The 20,655-nt window shown below is 38.8% G+C and overlaps 1 protein-coding gene across 1 annotated transcript in view; it reads right to left on the minus strand.

Moving 5' to 3' along the window:
* LOC138974621 (uncharacterized) overlaps window positions 1–20,655 on the minus strand; it is a 90,836-nt gene that overhangs the window by 59,439 nt on the left and 10,742 nt on the right. The gene's annotated exons all lie outside the window — the stretch shown is intronic.

The following is a 20,655-nucleotide window of genomic DNA, read 5'->3' on the forward strand; positions in this document are numbered from 1 at the left end:
GTGATGGTACGTGGAGTTTGCGTTCTTTTGCTCTGTGTGTGTGTGTGTACGTGCGTGTGTACGTGCGTGTGTGTGTGTGTGTGTGTGTGTGTGTGTGTGTGTGTGTGTGTGTGTGTGTGTGTGTGTGTGTGTGTGTAAAGAAAGAAAGAAAGAAAGATTGTAGCCTGTAATTCATACAATTGTACAATAGTTTATAAATCGAACATTTTGTTCATATACTGTTCAAAAAAAGAAACGCATAGTTGCTACTTGCCAAATTTGTTTTATTTTTCAAAAAAATTAACAGAAAATCCAATATTTAGATTATTTGTTTGAAATTTGGTATGGACACAGTTGAATGCACACACAGTTCATTTGCATCTTCAAATCAATCAGTCAATCAATACGATTGGGTGCCGAGGCTGTCAAGTCAGTAGGGGGTGTGACTGCCTTGAGCAGCAACAACTGCCCGGCACCTTCTGGGCATGGACTGGATCAGATGCCGGATATCTTGCTGTGGGATGGTGTCCCACTCCTCCTGAAGTGCCTGCAATAGATCGCGGTGATTTGCCGGCGCTTCTTCTCGCCTGCGCACACGTCTGTCCAATTCATCCCAGAGGTGTTCTATCGGGTTCATGTCTGGCGACATGGATGGCCAGGGAAGCACCTGGACATGGTGGTCGGTGAGGAACTGGGTGGTGAGTCGTGCTGTGTGCGGGCGAGCGTTGTCCTGCTGGAATATGGCATCCTGGTCAGCCAGAAGAGGAAGGGCGTGTGGGCGCAGAATTTCCTCCACGTATCGCTGGGCAGTTATGCGCCCTTGGACGTGCACCAGGGTGCTCCTTCCAGCGGTATTGATCGCCCCCCACACCATGACGCCTCCACCACCATGAACGGGTGCCTCATCCACACAGTTGGGCGCGTAACGTTCGTTTACTCTCCGGTAGACCCTTCTCCGACCATCATGTCGCTGGAGCAGGAAGTAGGACTCGTCGCTGAACCACACGTGTCTCCAGTGATTCCGGACGGTCCAGCGAAGGTGCTGGTTGCCCCACTGCACTCGGTTCTGGCGATGGCGGCGGGTGAGGACAGCTCCTCTGTGAGGTCTGCGAGCTCTCAAACCAGCTTCATGCAGGCGGTTCCGCACGGTCTGGTCCGATAATCGGTGTGGCCCGGGGAGAGCCTGGACAGAAGATGAGGCCGACAGGAAACGATTCCGGAGGTGGCGGAGCCGTATGAAGCGGTCGTGAGCAGCAGTTGTCGCCCTTGGTCTTCCCGCTCGTGGCAAGTCAGCAACGGAGCCAGTGGCTTGAAACCTGACCCACAGTCTACTGATGGTGCTCTGGGACACGTGGAAGTGCCTGGCGATTGCACTTTGACTTTGGCCTGCTTGTAAACGACCCAATGCAATTTGGCGGTCTTCTCTGCTCAATCGGGCCATCTTTCGTCGCTGAATTGTCGTCTGATTTCTTTGTGGCGAACAATCCGCTTTTATGGGTTTTGGAAGACATGGTGAGAGCTCAATATTCCCCGAGTTTCACGAGATTACACTGAAGCATGACGAGTGGTCATGCCAAATGAGCAATTTTGACATTGTAGCCACTGATAACGCATGCGTCACGTGCAGAGCTCACTTGTGGCAATGGACGAAAGGTCGACGACCAGATAAACATTTTCTGCAGTTTGGTGGATATCCTTGTAGCCATATAACTAAATTAACCAAATATTACAAGCTATGCGTTTCTTTTTTTGAACAGTATATAAAAACGCGAGATGCAGCAAGTTTTTCTAACTGTATAATCGTTTGTGAAGTGTACACGTCATACTTGTTTATATATATAATCTGCTAAAAGATTTTAACAAATCTCGGAAGAAAGTCTCTGCTGACTTTCAATTGTTTCTTTCACAATTTCTGATGTTGTATATATAACAATTGAAAGTCAGCAGAGACTTTCTTCCGAGATTTGTTAAAATCTCTTAGCAGAGAAAGAGAGAGAAATAAGTATCCCTTCACAGACAGCCTATTGGGAGCATCAGACCCTCCTCAAGGGGGACCGAGATTTACAAAGCAAAGTCCCTTTGTGGGGGACGTATCACAAGGTAATCTAGTCCTGAGGAGGACCATTGTTTTTGTACCTAGACCAGACACGTGTTTCTGTATATATATATATATATATATATATATATATATATATATATATATATATATATTTAAAAACAATCTCCTCAAAAGTTTTTGTGATGAATTATGTTTATTGATGATGATCCAAATTTTCTACAGGGTAATAGAATGATGAAGGATGATTTTGATTGTGCCACCAAGAGAATGGTGTGACGTAATATTTAAACGGTTGATTTCGTATCTAAGAATAGAATGTCTTACTCTAAAGATGAATTCTTGTTTCCAATGTGACGCAGCGAAATAAGTTGAAGGCACTAATTCTTTTGACGTATTCTATACAACCGAATCGGTTGCTTATGTTTATGCCAGCTTCACTTTTACTTTGTGCCTTGTTTAAAGTCAAACACTTACGCAATTTAGCACTTTCGTCCCATTATTGTTTTCAGATGCATCAATCTCGTGCCCATCAGCTGGAACAATCCACCAAGGGGATAATACCTCCGTGGTGTGTTTCTTCGGTGAAAATGTGGAACGAGATAGGCAGAAACTACTCGTGTACAAGCTAAAGGACAATGATGGACCGGGTACGTTGCTTTATGTATGGCTGGGATTCTTCCGGTATATGCCGTATATAAGAACACACACAGACACACACACACACACACACACGCACGCACACACACACACACACACACACACACTGATACACACACACTTATATATATACACATACACACACACACAGACATACAGAAACGCACGCACGCACACACATACACACATACACACATACACTTACATCAATTCTTATCTATATTTGAAGCACATGGTGCCCTTGCAGCGGTAGAAATGCTGTGGTCTTGGACATTCATGTGATTTCTAGCAAAACTTGACTCCTCCTTCTTCTTCTTCTTTGATGGGCTGAAACTCCCACGTACACTCAGTATTATCCCACATAAAAGCCTTTGCATTAGTTCTTTTCATAGACGGGAGCAGTGGCCTAGTGGATAAGACATCCGCCTCCTAATCGGAAGGTCGTGAGTTCAAGTCCCGGCCACCGCCGCCTGGTGGGTTAAGGGTGGAGATTTTTCGACAGTCGGCCTCCTTTATCTACGATTTGTGCACACTGTTCGATGGTTCGCCTTTTTTTTTTTTGGGGGGGGGGGGGGGGAGAGAGATAACATTACGTCATGTCTTTAAGTGACGTCGTTCAGTGATGTCTTTTATCGAGTGACTTCGAAGGACTACAATGAGCCCACGATAATCAACCATACCTGACGCGTGTTTCTTTCAGGCAAGATATTCTTTCCGCTAGCCGCTCGCGGGGCTAGGAGGCGAGAGTGTGTTTGAAACCGTTTGATGGCTAGCGACGCAAGAATTATAAACACCATTGGTTGATACCGAAAAGGTCGTCTGCACAGGTCGGTAAACAGCCATGGACAGCCAATCGGATTAGCAGCAGCGTGGTTGCCATGTTTTCTCGCCAAGCGAGCAAGCCCAAAGCTACCTAGCGTTAGAGGCGAGAATCATAGCGTCCCTCGCGGCGAGAGTTGCCCAAGAAACAGTACTTCCTCGCCCCATTCGCCAATCTCGCCTGTAAGAAACGAGAAGAAACTGTTTGTGAGAATTAGAAGAATCAAGGTCACTTGTGTTCTATTTTTTTCTCTCTTCTCTTTTCTTCTTTTTTTCTATCACAGAACGTTGATCTTTATTTGTGTAAACAAACAGTGTGTTTATTTTTCATTAAAATTGCACAAATCACAGGGTTGTATCACTTTTTTTCTCGTGAAAATGTGATGACACTTTATCTTTGCAAAGGGGTGTATACCTAGCAAGCGCCCACCCCCTACTTTTACCCGAAATTTGTGCGGAGGGGGAGTGGACGTTTGCTAGGGATTTTACGGTACATAATATTCACAAGAGAGGAGGTGAGTTTGGAAACATAATTATTGATGCAAAGAGTTCAGAATCCTTTCTGGAGAGATGTTTTCAAACATTATAAGCATTTTTCATGTCTCCTTGAGTGATTTTGCCTCAGAGCGTCTGTATTATAATGTACATATTTGCATTGATAAAAAGGTTATCTTTAACAGGAATTGGATGGAAAACGGCATTATTACAGTCGGTCACTTGATGGGAGCCGATGGCTTTTTGTCATATAACCATTTTAAATTGAAACATCCAAATTTACAACTGAATTTTGTGTTTTTTGAGGGCGTTATGCGCTCAGTTAAGAATTATAAAAGATTAAAGTTGGATGCAGTTATAAACAATGTTTTTCATATTGGTGATGATGTTGTATGGAAACAAATAGCTAAAGGTGGAGTAAAACACATATATACCCATCTTGTGAAAAATGATGGCAATCTACAGTGCATGAAAAAATGCTAAAATTTATTAAGTTTTGATGTAAATGTTAGAAAAGTGTTTTTGAAAATAAGTAGAACTACACAAGACACATACCTGAGGTGGTTCCAATATAGAATACTATATAGAATTTGTCCCACTCAACGCCTATTATTATTGAAGAAAATTTCTGACACATCACTATGTAGCTTTTCTACACAGGAAGAGGAAACCTTAGAACATTTGTTTTGGGAGTGCACAAGAGTTAAGCTTTTTTGGTCTGATTTCACAGAATGGTTATGCCTAAATTTCACACATTGCAGTAATTTGAATTTGTCAAAAGAGCTAGTCATTTTAGGATATTTAGACAACTTTCATTCGGATTTTGTTTTTGATTTGTTTATTCTCCTTGGCAAACAAGGTATATTTGGAGCCAAATTAAATAAGACAGTCCCAACTTTAAATGTTTTTGTGAAAATTGTTAAACAAAGGTTTTTAATCGAAAAGTATAATGCTAGTGTAAATAATTATTATGATAAATTTGCAAAGGATTGGTGTTTATATATAGACACTTTTTTCATTGATGCCATAATTGTATTGATTGATTTCGTATGAACATTTGTGATAGAAATTAACGGCAGAAATTAATATGTAAAGCGCGGAGAGCACAGTTGTGGTTCGCGCTATATAAGCTCCCCATAATAATAATAATAATAAATAATACTCCCTGTTCCATTTATTCATAACACATATTATACAGTACGTTTACGCCTATAATTATACCCCATGTATATTTGGAGGCTAATGCAGTCATTCTAACAGTGTATTTCAAAGTGTGACCACCGTCCCCAACAACACCCCCCCTCCCTCCCACCAACCTCAGTTATCCACTCCCCCCATGTCCCCTGTCCTTTCAACCCACCCACCGTATTGTATATATATATGTGTCTTGTCTAGGTATGTGCGTGTGTATGCGCTAAGGCAATCATATTTTATTATGGTAAATTCTGTGTATGCTGTATGTTATGTTTGTATGTATATAAAAGAATTAAAAAAATTTTTTTTTTTAAAGTTCCACTCCCGCACTATCACGAGGGCATGCCATCACGGAAAGCGTTACTAGAAGAAAACCAGTCCGTTCACTCAAAACAAAGTTGACACAAATACCAGCTATTCGTGAATGGGATTGAGATGCACAATTACACGACTAGTAATAACTAACAACAAAGAATAAGAAAAGTAAAAATTGTACAAAACGCTGGAAAGACGGTAATACGGCATAAAACGCCACCCAAATTCGAAGAGCTGTATTTCAGACTTGTTGATGCTATCGAGTGGTGGGCGGAAGTGACCTTTGAAGATTTGCATCTTGTTTAAGAAACGAACACCTGGATTGGATATGGATGTTACATCTTTCTGCTTATCATACTGGAATTTAAAAACCCTATCAGAAATTTTCATCCACATAAATTATATTTATTTTATCGTATTAATGTACATATTAAAACAAAACTCGTCAAAGAGAATTTTAGCGACATGTATTAGAATACAAAATAAATCAGTTGCAATTGTAAATGTGTATGCACCTAACGAAACAAAAGAAAAAGTTAAATTTTTTGATGAGTTGACGCAAAAAATTAAAAGTTTTGAATGCGATGAGATCATAGTGTGTGGTGATTTTAACTTTGTTTTGAACAATGAAAAAGATGTTATAGCTGGCGAGAATCATTCAGGGAATAACGTTGCAAAATGTAATGATGTGGTTAACACATGTGATTTGTATGATGTTTGGTGGTTTTTCAACCCGGATATAAAGGAATTTACCTGGTCAAGAAAGTCTCCGTTTATTGCCAGACGACTAGATCATATTTTGGTTAGTTCAAGTATTTTTGATTTGAATTTTGATTGTGGCATCGTAAGTGTTCCTTTTTCAGACCATAGAGGATGCCTGGTTCGAATGAAAGTATGTGAGATTGTACGAGGCAAAGGTTATTGGAAGTTCAATAATTTGATGTTGGAAGATATTGATTATGTCAATGAAATGAATACTTTTATTGATGGATTTTGTAGCGAAGAATTGGATTGTCAACTGGACTGGGAAATGTTAAAAGTTAAAATAAGAGAGTTTACCATTAATTATAGTAAAAATAAACAGTGTCAAAGGAGATATGAAGCTGCAAATTTGTGTAACAAACTGAATGATTTAGACGTTTATCTGAGAACAAATCCTCACTGCAATGATACCCAAGCAAAGCGTGAACACGTGAAAATGCAACTTGAGTTGATGTAAATTAAAAAAAGCACGAGCCGCTCAGGTTAGAGCTCGCGCTAAATGGGTCGAGGAAGGGGAGAAAAACACAAAATATTTTTTGGGTTTGGAAAAAGCACGTGCAAATGCAAAGGTTATGGATCGCGTGAAAAATGATGAAGGGAGAGTGTGTACAGATCAAAAACAAATACACAGTGTGCAAAAAACATATTTTATGAATTTATATAAAAAGAAAATATATACAGAAGATAATGTTGGTAATGTTGATGATTTTTGCAAGGCTGCAGCGTTCCTTCTCTTTCTGACGAAGAGAAAAACATCTGCTAGGGTCCTTTAACTGCCAGTGAACTGTTACACGCACTAATGGTTCTTCCCCAGGCTCTGATGGCATTACAATTGAATTTATTAAAGTATTTTGGTCCCGAGTGAGTATATTTATATTACGTTCTTTTTCAGCAGCATTTGAGAATGGTAGCTTGTCTGCGTCTCAAAGAAATGCTGTCATTGTGTTAATTCATAAAGGTAAAAACCTTCCTAGAGATGAATTAAATAATTGGCGTCCAATTTCATTAACCAACAGTGATTATAAATTACTGGCTAAGTGGTTGGCTCTGCGCATGAACAAAGTTGTACATAATGTGATTAATGCTGATCAGGTTGGATATATTAAAGGGAGGCAAGTATCATCTTTATTAAGATTGATTGATGATGTTATAGATCAAATGAATGTGCAAGATAAACCAGGTCTTTTGGTTACCATTGACATGTTTCATGCATTTGACTGTATTTCAAAAGACTTTATGATAAATGTTTTTTTTAAATTTGGGTTTGGCCCGGAGTTTGTAACTTGGGTCGAAGTTTTGATGAAAGATGCCAAGAGCTCTGTTAATTATGCAGGCTGGTTGTCTGATTATTTTCCAGTGGAGTCTGGGATCCGTCAGGGATGTCCGTTCTCGCCTTCAGCCTTTGTTTTGGCAATTGAGTTATTAGCCACTAAGATTAGGCAGAGTAAGAATGTTAAAGGTATTTCGAATTTGAATTGCTTTAATGATAGGTTTTGGGATGATATGTTAAAAATTGCTTTGTATGCTGACGATGTTACGTTATTTTTGAAAAGTGAAACGGATTTAAAACATGCCTTGTTGATTTTTGATTGTTTTTATCACGTTTCCGGATTAAAGTTGAATTTGTCGAAATGCGAAGCCATGTGGTTAGGAAGTCAGAAACATTGCCAAGACACCTTTTATAATTTTAAATGGAAGAAAAAATTAAGGATTTTGGGAATTTATTTTTGTAATGACAGATCAGCCTCTGATGTTGAGGAAAATTGGACAGAGCGAATTACGTTTGTTAAGCGCTTGATTTCGGCATGGGAGAAAAGAAATTTGAGTATTATAGGTAAAATTATTGTAATTAAAACGTTTTTGATTTCCCAATTTGTTTATTATATGCAGGCATTTGTAATCCCTGATAATGTATTAGCAGAAGTTAATAGATTGTTGTTTAGATTTTTATGGAAAAAGAAAGAAAATAATTTTTAAAAAAAGCATTTGAAAAGGTTAAGAGGATAATATTGTGTAGTGATATAGAAAATGGTGGCTTAAATATGATTGATTTGAAACACATGCAGCTTTCCTTTTTATTACAATGGGCTGTCAGACTGACATCCCGCGAAGTCACAGATAAGTGGAAATATGTGCCAAAGGCAGTGTTTTCAATGTACGGCTCAAATTGTGAATGTTTTTATTCAAATGTTGATTTTCGAAGATTAAAAGGGAGTGAACTTGTCAAATCCAAATTTTGGAAAACTGTCTTGAAAACCTGGCTTGATAACAATGTATGTATTGATGATAACTTATTTAATCCGCTTTTATGGAATAACCAATATTTTGTTTATGCTGGAAATGTACTGTATTTTGAAGATTGGGCAAGAAAGGGTCTTGTTAGGCCACACAAAAAAATAGTCTGTTTACGGTAACCCGACCGACCCTATTTTTTTCGCGCGACCCTAGACTTTTTTTTGGCATTTGGGAAAAAAAAAAAAATCCCGACCTACCGACCCTATTTTTTTGGCCTATGTTACCGTAAACAGACCTTTTTTTTTGGCCTGAGCGTATATGATGTTTTACATAGAAAAGAGTTTGTTTCCTATCAGTTCATTTGTGATGTTTTAGGAAAATCCCCCCAGAGAATTTTGGAATATAACATGGTTCGTGCTGTTGTTGTAAATGTTATTTATAAGATGATGCACGGAAAGGAAGAAATTGATTTGATGGATATCCCCTCTTATCGTGGTAAGAAAGTACACAACGCACAACAGTTTAGAAAAGAATTAGTAAGCATGAAACTTGTTGAACCGTGTGCAATTGGATTTTGGAGGAGAACATTTAATTATGAAATTGACAAGAAAGATTGGCTGATGAGTTTTAAATCGGTTAAAGAGACAAGGCTACGAGTATTACAATGGAAATTACTTCACAATATTTACCCCACAAATATTATGTTATGTAAAATGAAAGTTGTGGAAGACAATATTTGTTCACACTGTACTAATAGCATTGACTATATAGAACACTTTTTTTTCTTTTGCCCAGTGGTGCTTGAGTTTTGGAAACAAATTGAATTTTATATTTGGGTACACTTGGATAAACAGATGAAGTTAACTGTGCATGAAATCATGTTTGGAGTTAAAAATCGAAAAATGCATGCAACTCTGTTGAAAGAACTAAACTGTATAATTTTGGTTGCTAAAATGTGCATAAGTATTTATAAGAAAACCAAGGCTTCAATGCCTTTTTTCTTCGAAAGGCAACTGCAGATCAAAAATATTTATTTTTGATTAAAAAGTTCCAAAACAAATATTTGGTAAATTTTCCCCGAGTACGCTAGTACTAGGGTCCAGCAGACTTTAATTGTCTGTGTGTGTGTGTGTGTGTCTCGACTTAACAGCTTATTGCTTGGAAACTACTGGGCGCAGTTCGTTCAAAAGTTGACACACTAACTTGATAATAGGTCCGATTGATCGTATTAAAACTTCATAATGTTACCTGGGACCTAAATGCGAAATAAACCACAAAAAAACGACTTGGCGGTGGGAGGAATTTGCGGAGCCACATCCAGCCAGGCAGTCTGATAGAACAGCCGAACGCGTTACACAGTGACGAGAAATAGAGCGTCATAAAAAGATTACGTCACGGTCGAAAGTCTTTGACGTCAATTAATGCATCATCCCTGTAGTCTTTTTCTCTCGCGCGGTGTGTGTGTGTTCATTTTGTGCACATGTGTTAGTGTTACTGTTTGTGTGTGTGTGTGTGTGTGTGTGTGTGTGTGTGTGTGTGTGTGTGTGTGTGTGTGTGTGTGTGTGTGTGTGTGTGTGTGTGTGCGTGCGCGTGCATGAGTCTGTGTGTGTGTGTGTGTAAGAAAGAGAGAGAGAGAGAGAGAGAGAGAGGGAGAGAGAGAGGGAGTGAGGGAGAGAGAGTGTGTGTGTGTGAATGTGTGTGTGCATTTTCACTGTGATCAAATAAAAGAGAAAGGCCAGTCACCACGCACATCCTCGCATGCAATGTATTTATATAGCAAAGGGAATGCCTGTAATTCACACAGAGCAATCACTTGGTCTTAAACGTGCACAAGATAAAAACTTTCATACTGGGGGAGCGAACCAGTCTGAAGAGTACTCGGGTCCAGCGCGAGCGTTTTTTTATTTTTAATAAAAACAATTGTAAATGTTACCTCCACCATCATTACCCCCCTGACCCCCCCCCCCCTTTCACTCTCTCTCTTTCCCTCTCTCTCGCTCTCTCTCTCTCTCTCTCTCTCTCTCTCTCTCTCTCTCTCTCTCCTCTCTCTCTGTCTCTCTATCAGTACAGAAAGATGTCTTTATAATGAATTGTCAGAATGTATTCCAAATGAGTGTGGTCAATTATGTATCTATACATCCGTAGATGCCTTTCATTTGTTTCATGAATTTTAATACTACAGACTTTTTGAGTGGTAAATGTTGAAGGATGAAAGAAAATATATTGTGAGTGGACGGATGCATGTTATTCATTAAAAGCCCCACAATGATGTGCTTAGAAGAAAAAAACCCAACTAAAACAAGTATTGCGCTGTTATCGCAGGGAAACAATCTCGGACAGCGTTTGTCACCTTCCCTTCAAGTTTTGATGAAATGTTTTACATAGACTGGGAATTGAGACTAGGGTGGTGATGGTGGCGTGTGTGTCTGTGTGCATGTTTAGAGCGATTCCGAGAAAACTGCTGGAGCGATCTTCATGAAGTTTTACGTACAAATTCTTCCTGATGATATCCCCAGATATGATTTTCCTTTCCTTGATAAATACCTTTGATGACGTCATATCCGGTTCTCGTTTTTCCATCATTGATTGATATTCTGGTTAAGCAATCTTCGGCGAAGGCCGGACTATGGGATTGCATTTCAGCTTGGAAGCTCAAACAATAATTATGTGATTGTTCATTAAAAATCTCAAAATTCAACTCAAGAATAAAATTTTAGTAATCGATCCTAAAATGATTTCATCTTATCCTGTATCATTTCTTGAATCCAAAAACATTTAGATATATCATGTTTAGATTAAAAAAAAAAACAAGTGTGATCGACAAGAAGAAGAAGATTAAAAACAGACTCAGAAAGCCGGGGTATCTGCAGAGCTATTATTGAATATAGTCTTTGTGAAACGCAGTACGTTGTGTTTCATCCTGTGAGTTCGACAGCCAAGTTGACTAAATGTCTTAAGTTCGCTTCACGCGACTTGTTTTTACATTTAGTCAAGTTTTGATTAAATGTTTTAACATAGAGGGGGAATCGAAACGAGGGTCGTGGTGTATATGTGTGTGTGTGTGTGTGTGCGTGCGAGTAGAGCGATTCAGACCAAACTACTGGACCGATCTTTGTGAAATTTGACATGAGAGTTCCTGGGAAAGATATCCCCGAACGTTTTTTTCTTTTTTTCGATAAGTACCTTTGATGACGTCATATCCGGCTTTTTGTAAAAGTTGAGGCGGCACTGTCACACACTCATTTTTCAATCAAATTGATTGAAATTTTGGCAATCTTCGACGAAGGCCGGACTTCGGTATTGCATTTCGGCTTGGTGGCTTGAAAATTAATTAATGACTTTGGTCATTAAAAATCTGAAAATTGTAGAAAAAATTTTTTTTTATAAAACGATCCAAATTTACGTTCATCTTATTCTTCATCATTTTCTGATTCCCAAAACATATAAATATGTTATATTTGGATTAAAAACAAGCTCTGAAAATTAAAAATATAAAAATTATTATCAAAATTAAATTGTCCAAATCAATTTAAAAAGACTTTCATCTTATTCCTTGTCGGTTCCTGATTCAAAAAACATATAGATATGATATGTTTGGATTAAAAACACGCTCAGAAAGTTAAAACGAAGAGCGGTACAGAAAAGCGTGCTTTCCTTCTCAGCGCAACTACTACCCCGCTCTTCTTGTCAATTTCACTGCCTTTGTCATGAGCGGTGGACTGACGATGCTACGAGTATACGGTCTTGCCGAAAAATTGCATTGCGTTCACTTTCATTCTGTGAGTTCGACAGCTTGACTAAATGTTGTATTTTCGCTTTACGCGACTTGTTTTTTTGTTGCTGTTCATTTTGGTTCCGGCTTTTTTTCTGGCTATATTATTGTAAAAGTTTACAGTGGAAGCATCTCTATCTCTTTCAGAGATAATCGCAACTTGCAGCTGGAATACGTCTCTGCTGGTCTGTACCGCTAAATCTGATTATAATGTCAAAGTGGAAGGACACGATGTCATTCTTAACATTGCGTCAGCAAACATAAATCACTCGGGGATGTATATGTGCAAGACAGCGCCACCTGGCCAACATTCTCAACCAAAAAACTGCACAATAAATGTAGAAGGTCAGTTGGTTAATCAAATATTTATTTAGTTTATTGTTTTGTGTATACTTATCTGTATGAACCTTGCTTTTTAAGTTGTATGTTGCTTTGGAGATTACAATTGTATTTTGTAATTTTATCTTTTATGAATTGTTTTTATTTCTTTGTTTTGTTGCGTGTTTTTTCTCACTTGCTCGATTAGTAGGTTGCTTGTTCTGTTGGCTTTTTTTTTATAGTTAGTTCTTGGTATTATTTCTGCTTTCCTATTTGTCTTAAACTCCTTTTTGTTCTGAACGAAGTCTGCTCTTTGTCTCTTTTGGTCTCTCTTACGACCAGTCTATTGATTTTGTCAATCCATCCTTGCGTGTGTGTGTGTATGCGAGTTTGTGTGTGTGTGAGTCAGAGAGAGAGAGAGAGAGAGAGAGAGAGAGAGAGAGAGTGTGTGTGTGTGTTTTGTTGTTGTTGCTGTGGTTGTTGATAAACGGGAATCGATGAGCTTGACAAGAAGGTAATCACTGCAGGATGCTATTGTTATACTTCCAACCGTCAATTTAAACTCCCCCTTTTTCGTTCTTTGTTTTATTTGGTGTAAATACAGATTACCAAGGAACATCTCAGCAGATGCCCACGACGCTTCAGGTTCCAGTCCACGGAATTGGCGCGGTTGTCATAGTCATCCTGCCCATCCTTCTCGTGTTACCCGTGTTAGCCTTCGTACTGTATAAATGGTAAGAGTTGCAGCAGATATTATTGAAAATTGAAAAACGCTGAAGCGTCATATTTCTTTGATTTAACAAACAAAACTGAGAAGTAATCAGTTTTGTATTTCAACGGTTTTTACATGGCAAATTACATGACAAATTCATAATCCCTAATAAAACGTCTGTTAGTAACCTGATATTTATAAACTTGTATGAACGGTCTTAGAAACAGTTTTTTCAATAGACGATGTTCGGAAATAAATACAATTAAGAGTTGCGCGTTCGACCAATTTAAACCAATTAAATCCAATGTACATTTAAATAAGAACACTTTTCTCAGTAATAACTTGTTTTTAACGTATTCTTATCCATTTTAACATACAAGGTACGGCTCTAGCATTTACCATTTTTATCATAATATATGATTTTCAAAAATAACTGTCAAGAATATTCATGATTTGTAAGCGTGGAAGAGTTGCGTCCTGCCGAACCTCAGACAACCCGGAAGCACATGGGCGACCAGTTTAAACAACAATCGTGGCGAATAACTGCCTCTGGTGTGTATGTTACGCAGTTTCCACTAAATATAAGGCCTTTTTCTTTCGAAAATCTGAACATCGGAGCCACAATTTTCTTGCGATGGCCCTGCAGTGATCTCTGAGCACGCGTGTTTCCCAAACCCACGTGACCTCAATCGAAACTCGCGTCACTTCAGGCAAAACACGGGGTTTTAACTGGTCAACTACAAGTTATTACTTTCGTCACTGAAGCGGGGCACAACTCTTCGACAACGCTTGAAAATCCTGACAGAGTTATTTCCGCAAAACGTCTATTGGCATTTACTCAATTAGTGTGTGCATGTTAGCAGCTTTTGCAATAAGAAATAAGTGTAACTTGCCTTTGTTTTGCCTTTGTTTTGCATACAGGCGTAAACCACGACGCGCAAACGGCTACCGTCGCAGTTCGGGACAAGAGGGACAGCAATCCAACCTTGAATGACAAAGTATGTTTATATGACTAGTCATTTTGAGTTTTCTATATATAGAATCCCTCACGCAAGCAGATAAACACACAAGTTAAGGGCTTTTGTTAACCCGTGATTTGTAAAAATGTAAAAACATTTTACAAATTACGTCGAACCTAAAACGCGCGATTTGTAAAAATGTTAAAAAAAATCGCATTCCACTAAGTAATACATGCCTTTTATTATTACATTTAGTCAAGTTTTGACTAAATGTTTTAACATAGAGGGGGAATCGAGATGTGTATGTGTGTGTGTGTCTGTCTGTGCGTGTGTGTGTGTAGAGCGATTCAGACTAAACTACTGGACCGATCTTTATGAAATTTGACATGAGAGTTCCTGGGAATGATATCCCCGGACGTTTTTTTCATTTTTTCGATAAATACCTTTGATGACGTCATATCCGGCTTTTTGTAAAAGTTGAGGCGGCACTGTCACACCCTCATTTTTCAATCAATTGAAATTTTGGCAAAGCAATCTTCGACGAAGGCCGGGGTTTGGTATTGCATTTCAGCTTGGTGGCTTAAAAACTAATGAGTGAGTTTGGTCATTAAAAATCGGAAACTTGTAATTAAAAAAAAATTTTTATTAAACGATCCAAATCCAATTTCATCTTATTCTTCGTCATTGTCTGATTCCAAAAACATATAAATATGTTATATTTGGATTAAAAACAAGCTCTGAAAATTAAAAATATAAAAATTATGATCAAAGTTAAATTTCCGAAATCGATTTAAAAACAATTTCATCTTATTCCTTGTCGGTTCCTGATTCCAAAAACATATAGATATGATATGTTTGGATTAAAAACACGCTCAGAAAGTTAAAACGAAAAGAGGTACAGAAAAGCGTGCTATGCAGCACAGCGAAACCACTACCGCGCTGAACAGGCTCGTCAGTTTCACTCCGTTTTGCACAAGCGGCGGACTACGGTCATTGTGAAAAAATGCAGTGCGTTCAGATTCATTCTGTGAGTTCGACTGAGCTTGACTAAATGTTGTATTTTCGCCTTACGCGACTTGTTATTATTCATATTTTGTTGTTTAGAGCCACAAAGGGATCCCAGTCCAAAAATTCATGTGAAAATCTGTGAGTAAATCTGCACATGTTTGTTGTTATTGTATATTTCGATTTCGAAGCATGATAAGCGCAGATTTGTCTGTCTGTACACGCGAGTTCTCAAACAAATTCTCAACATCGTAATTACCGCCAAGCTAATAGATCCCTGGATTTCGAGATGACAAGAAAATATCGGGCTCATTTACTTGATTTGTAAAACAATTGTTACAAATCACGGGGCGCGCCCCACAATTTGTAAATTGTTTTACATTTTTACAAATCACGGGTCAACAGCTCTGCCTCCTTATGGTTTAAGTTATTCGATGTTTTTAACATTTTTGTAGGAGAAATGACATTCTGTCTACATACATATGTGCAGATAACTTTTCTCTCGTCCCATTGACTTTTGACTTTTTGTGAATTCTTTAAAATAACCAAGTGTCTTCGGATTTTGTGAAAATGGGCACATAAAGATAACGGCTAATATTCTACAGTAATGTTCAGTACGAAAGTAGTAGCCACTTGCAATGTAATTGTAATTGTAGGGGGGAATTAAATGAAATACCTATTCGAATAAAAAAAAAATTGTTTACTTCTTTATTGGAAAGTGTTAATCCTGTATAATGTTTCTTAGACAAGTGCATTTGTCGGATACTCCTTGCCCTCCCCCCCCCCCCCCCCCCCACACACCTCTAAATCATCATAGGGTTAATGTTTAACGTTTCTTTGTTCCGATTAAAAAAAAAGGGAAACTAACAACTCATATTTAGTTATATCTGGCTTTTTGTTTGTTTCAGATTCATCACGATTACAAAACGTTCTTCAGGTGGTTCGATTTAAGAAGACTATGAAGACGGGCGTAGTAGTCTAGTGGTAAAAGGGGTACTATTGACCGAAACACTGTATTTTAAAGGCACACTCAGCTTCCCGTAAACCATCACAGACACTGTCAGGCTTTTACACACAGTACAAACACCCTTTCGTTTAAACACTCACTGCTTGAGAACATCCTTGGTGCCCTCCGTAAAGAGCGAGCAATTTTCAAAGAATTTAATTTTTGCGTGGCCAGCCGGATTGTCTGATCAGACAATCGGACGGCTCGTTATGGCGCTAGACCTAACTTTTACAATCTAAATAATAAATTGACAGCTTCAATCAATCAATCAATATGAGGCGTATATCGCGCGTATTCCGTGGGTACAGTTCTAAGCGCAGGGATTTTTTTTGAAAATTTTTTTTTTATGCAATTTATATCGCGCACATATTCAAGGCGCAGGGATTTATTTATGCCGTGTGAGATGGAATTTTTTTTACACAATACATCACGCATTCACATCGGCCAGCAGATCGCAGCCATTTCGGCGCATATCCTACTTTTCACGGCCTATTATTCCAAGTCACACGGGTATTTTGGTGGACATTTTTATCTATGCCTATACAATTTTGCCAGGAAAGACCCTTTTGTCAATCGTGGGATCTTTAACGTGCACACCCCAATGTAGTGTACACGAAGGGACCTCGGTTTTTCGTCTCATCCGAAAGACTAGCACTTAAACCCACCACCTAGGTTAGGAAAGGGGGGGAGAAAATTGCTAACGCCCTGACCCAGGGTCGAACTCGCAACCTCTCGCTTCCGAGCGCAAGTGCGTTACCACTCGGCCACCCAGACAGCTTGTTACACAAACATTCTTAAATCATAAAATAGTGGGGTTTTCATCAAGACAAGTCCAGTACAACTCGAAGTTTTGAAAGTTTTAAAAAAGGTAGCCCGGAAGCGTGCCCCGCAAAACGTGTTTCTCGTAGCAGACGAATGTTCTGCATGTCGCCAGTTTCTTTGAACGGTCAACCGCCACCGCTCAGTTCGTGTGACTCGCAGCCGTTTAAGATTCAGAGGTACACAATAACGTGCTATTGCAGATACAGCGAGTCGCATTGAAATCACAAACTGACTACTAATTATAGAAAAAAAAGGAAAGTGGATCTCAAGGGTTCACGATGGCTCAGGGGTTAGATAAACCACGAAAACATGTGTGTGCTTTACGCGAGCTAAATAGCCATTCAAACGAACTGTGTCATGTAATGTTATTTAGTAAATGCTATTGCAAGTGTGTTCGATAAGGTTAGAATTGCTTTTTAATGAGATTTAAATCGTTCTGTAAACCATTTGGGACGGACTGGGGCTTTAATCAACATAAGAGCTGACAAGTTCGTGAGAGTTACCGACCATGAACGCAGAAGAAGAACAGAATTCCTTTAAAGGGCTTGCGAATCCTCCACTGCGGTGTGCATACTTGTGGATTAGAGATATGTATCGGGATAAACATGGTGTCCTTGCAGCGGTAGAAATGCTGTGGTCTTGGACATTCACTGATGTGATTTCTAGCAAAACTTGATTCTTTCTTTTTCTTCGTACATGGGCTGAAACTCCCACGTACACTCGTGTGGTTTTGTTTTATGTGCAAGGCGGATTTTACCCCACCACCATACTCTGAAATGGATCACAGGATCTTTTCCGTGCGTACTTGGTCGTCAAATCGGCGAGTGGTTATCGACCTCGCCTGTATCAGGAGTCACGATTCCGTTCATCATCATTAATTTTTATTGATTTCTAATAAATACACATTTCTCGAAGCAGATAAATACCGTTGGATTCAGGAAGTCAAACTTCTAATCTAGCAAGCGCATGCACATTCCGTACTTAACAGGGCAAAAACGCAAAGTACAGCATAAACAATCACACTGTCAATTGGAAAAGATAAACCATGTGAAAACACCACCCAACGCAGTATTTAGATTTGAAAAATAAAACGCTTAATTTAAACATTTATGCAAAGGCATTCCTCGTGTATGTTGTCATCTATTCAACACCAAACCGAACACTGTAGCTTATTTTGTCAATTTCAAATCTGTACCTCTAGCAAAAGCGCGTGAAATCCGGTGTCTTCACAAGGGCGAAACTTGAGGTAGGGACGAAAACGCGTTGTGAAGAACATGCAGTCTGAAAATGCCACTCACAACCAGCCGTTTGCAATTTGAATAACTGAGCTATCAAACACTTATTTTAAAGTATTCCTGTTGTTTAATGACATAATAACAACTCCCAACAAGAACCGTATAGCTTTTAAGGCGATTGAATATATTTGTCTCGGGCCGGGCGCGCTTTATGTTCTCAATTTACATTTTTACATTCTAAGTGCACCCCCCCCCCCCCCCCCTCCTTACAAACTAACTGATCGGTCAATCGGTTTGACTTGCCAGCTCCTATTTATCCGAACGTGTGTGACTCAAAACACAGATACACACCCAGTGGCCTTTTAATTACATGTAGTAGACAAAATATTGGTTGGGTAGGTTTCATTTGTTTGACAGAAAACATTTTCCCTTGCTTGTAGTAATTTGGTTGTAGTTCTGGTATTTGTTCTGACTGTTTTGTTCGTGTTTTCGGAACTTAGCGAAGCAATGTCATTTATTTAGGGAAACAACAATGAGAAGAACGGAAGAATCGCTGAGCGTTTGCGTTGGATTATGCATGTAACCTGCTTCTCGCAACCATGGCGACCGGCGATTTGTTACCTATGAACATTGTTTTTCGTTACCAAGCTAGTTATGAATGAACGGTCGTGACAACGATGACAAAACCTCATGTTAACATGCCATTACAATCTCGTAGACTCTTTTTTAGGTAAATTGCATTTTGAATTATGAAATTGTTCAATTGGCACTTTTTAGGCAGGGTTTTCTAAGAAACTTACTTGTGTAATTTGTGTGTTCAGCGTTTGGCACTGCACTACTTTTTATCACTCAGTTATTTTAGGTGCAGAGTCCGGTAGTTCAGCTCTGGAACTGTCCGCTTTGTATCTTGTCATCTCTGATTATTGAAGACCTTTTGTTTGCTACGCTGTGTTCAACAATAACAACACTTTATTGTCCATAACAATATTACATAATAATAGAAAAAAATTCCCGCACACAAAATTTCATTAGTTTTATCTGATTCCGGGACTGGTATGTTACTATTTTTGCTTTTTATATGATTAACTGTGGAATGTTGCATTGTGTATAAGATGATTTGTGTATGCTTATTTTTGGTTTTAGGATACTTTTGTTGGGGGATTTTTTACAACCACTTTTGTAATCAGTGCTTGGGTCCGATCAGTACCAGAAACTTTTAGTTTTGTTTCAATTCTAAATAAACTTGTGTAAATCAACTTTAAAACAGTGATGTTGATCATGAGAGATAATTGTCCTGTACTTTGTTTTGATGGAACGTTTGTGTGCAGTCCCTGTTAGAACTTTGAAAGGGGCTCACATTTATACGAACTCAGGACCTCGAGTTTCGGGGCTGATGTCCTAAACACTAGACTTCTGCGCCAATAGTGAAAAAGAAGGAAAAACATTAATATGAATTCATGTTATGTTATTCTTTAGCAGCATGATTTAAAGCTCTATCCGCCGACTGTTCAGAAGTCAATATGACTACTTCTGTGATGTCTGTTTTCAACTGCACAGAGCTTTGAAGGGATTCAATTACAGTTCTTCTCATTTTTCTTGCATGTTGTAAATAGAGATATCGCAGCCATCGCATGGCGCGAATGTCGTGTAGCATGGCGGTGTGAACATGTGCTGCGATTCCGTGAAACATGCTTGCAAATAAAGGCAAATTTGAACGGCAATGTTTACTTTTTTTCAGGAATGGTAATTCAAGCTTAGAATGATATACATTTATTAATTTTTTCTCTTTGTCAAAACTGGTGGAGTGGCCAAGCGGTTAAGACATCGGCCCCGATATTTCAAGGTGTTCTGTTCGAATCTATGCCCAGGCGTTTATTTTTTCTCCTCGATCCTTCTTGACAAGTATGCTAAGCTCTGAGAGATACCCCCTGCGGGTTTGGGGGAAGAATTTACCCGATGCTCCCCAGCATGTCGTAAGAGGCGACTAACGGATTCTGTTTCTCCTTTTACCCTTGTTAAGTGTTTCTTGTATAGAATATAGTCAATGTTTGTAAAGATTTTAGTCAAGCAGTAGGCTATGTAAGAAATATTAAGTCCTTTGTACTGGAAACTTGCATTCTCCCAGTAAGGTAATATATTGTAGAGGGCCCCAAAGAGTTTAAAATCGTGATCGTGATTGGCATTTTTTTTACCTTTCTGTGACCGTGATTGCCGAAATTTCCATTTCTGTGATCGTGATGGGACTTTGCTCGTGATCCGTGATGACACAAAAATCAAGTCTCGTGATCGTGATCGTCATTTGTTTTCGTGA

This window comes from Littorina saxatilis, linkage group LG8, assembly GCF_037325665.1.
Source record: "Littorina saxatilis isolate snail1 linkage group LG8, US_GU_Lsax_2.0, whole genome shotgun sequence".
NCBI lineage: Eukaryota > Metazoa > Mollusca > Gastropoda > Littorinimorpha > Littorinidae > Littorina > Littorina saxatilis.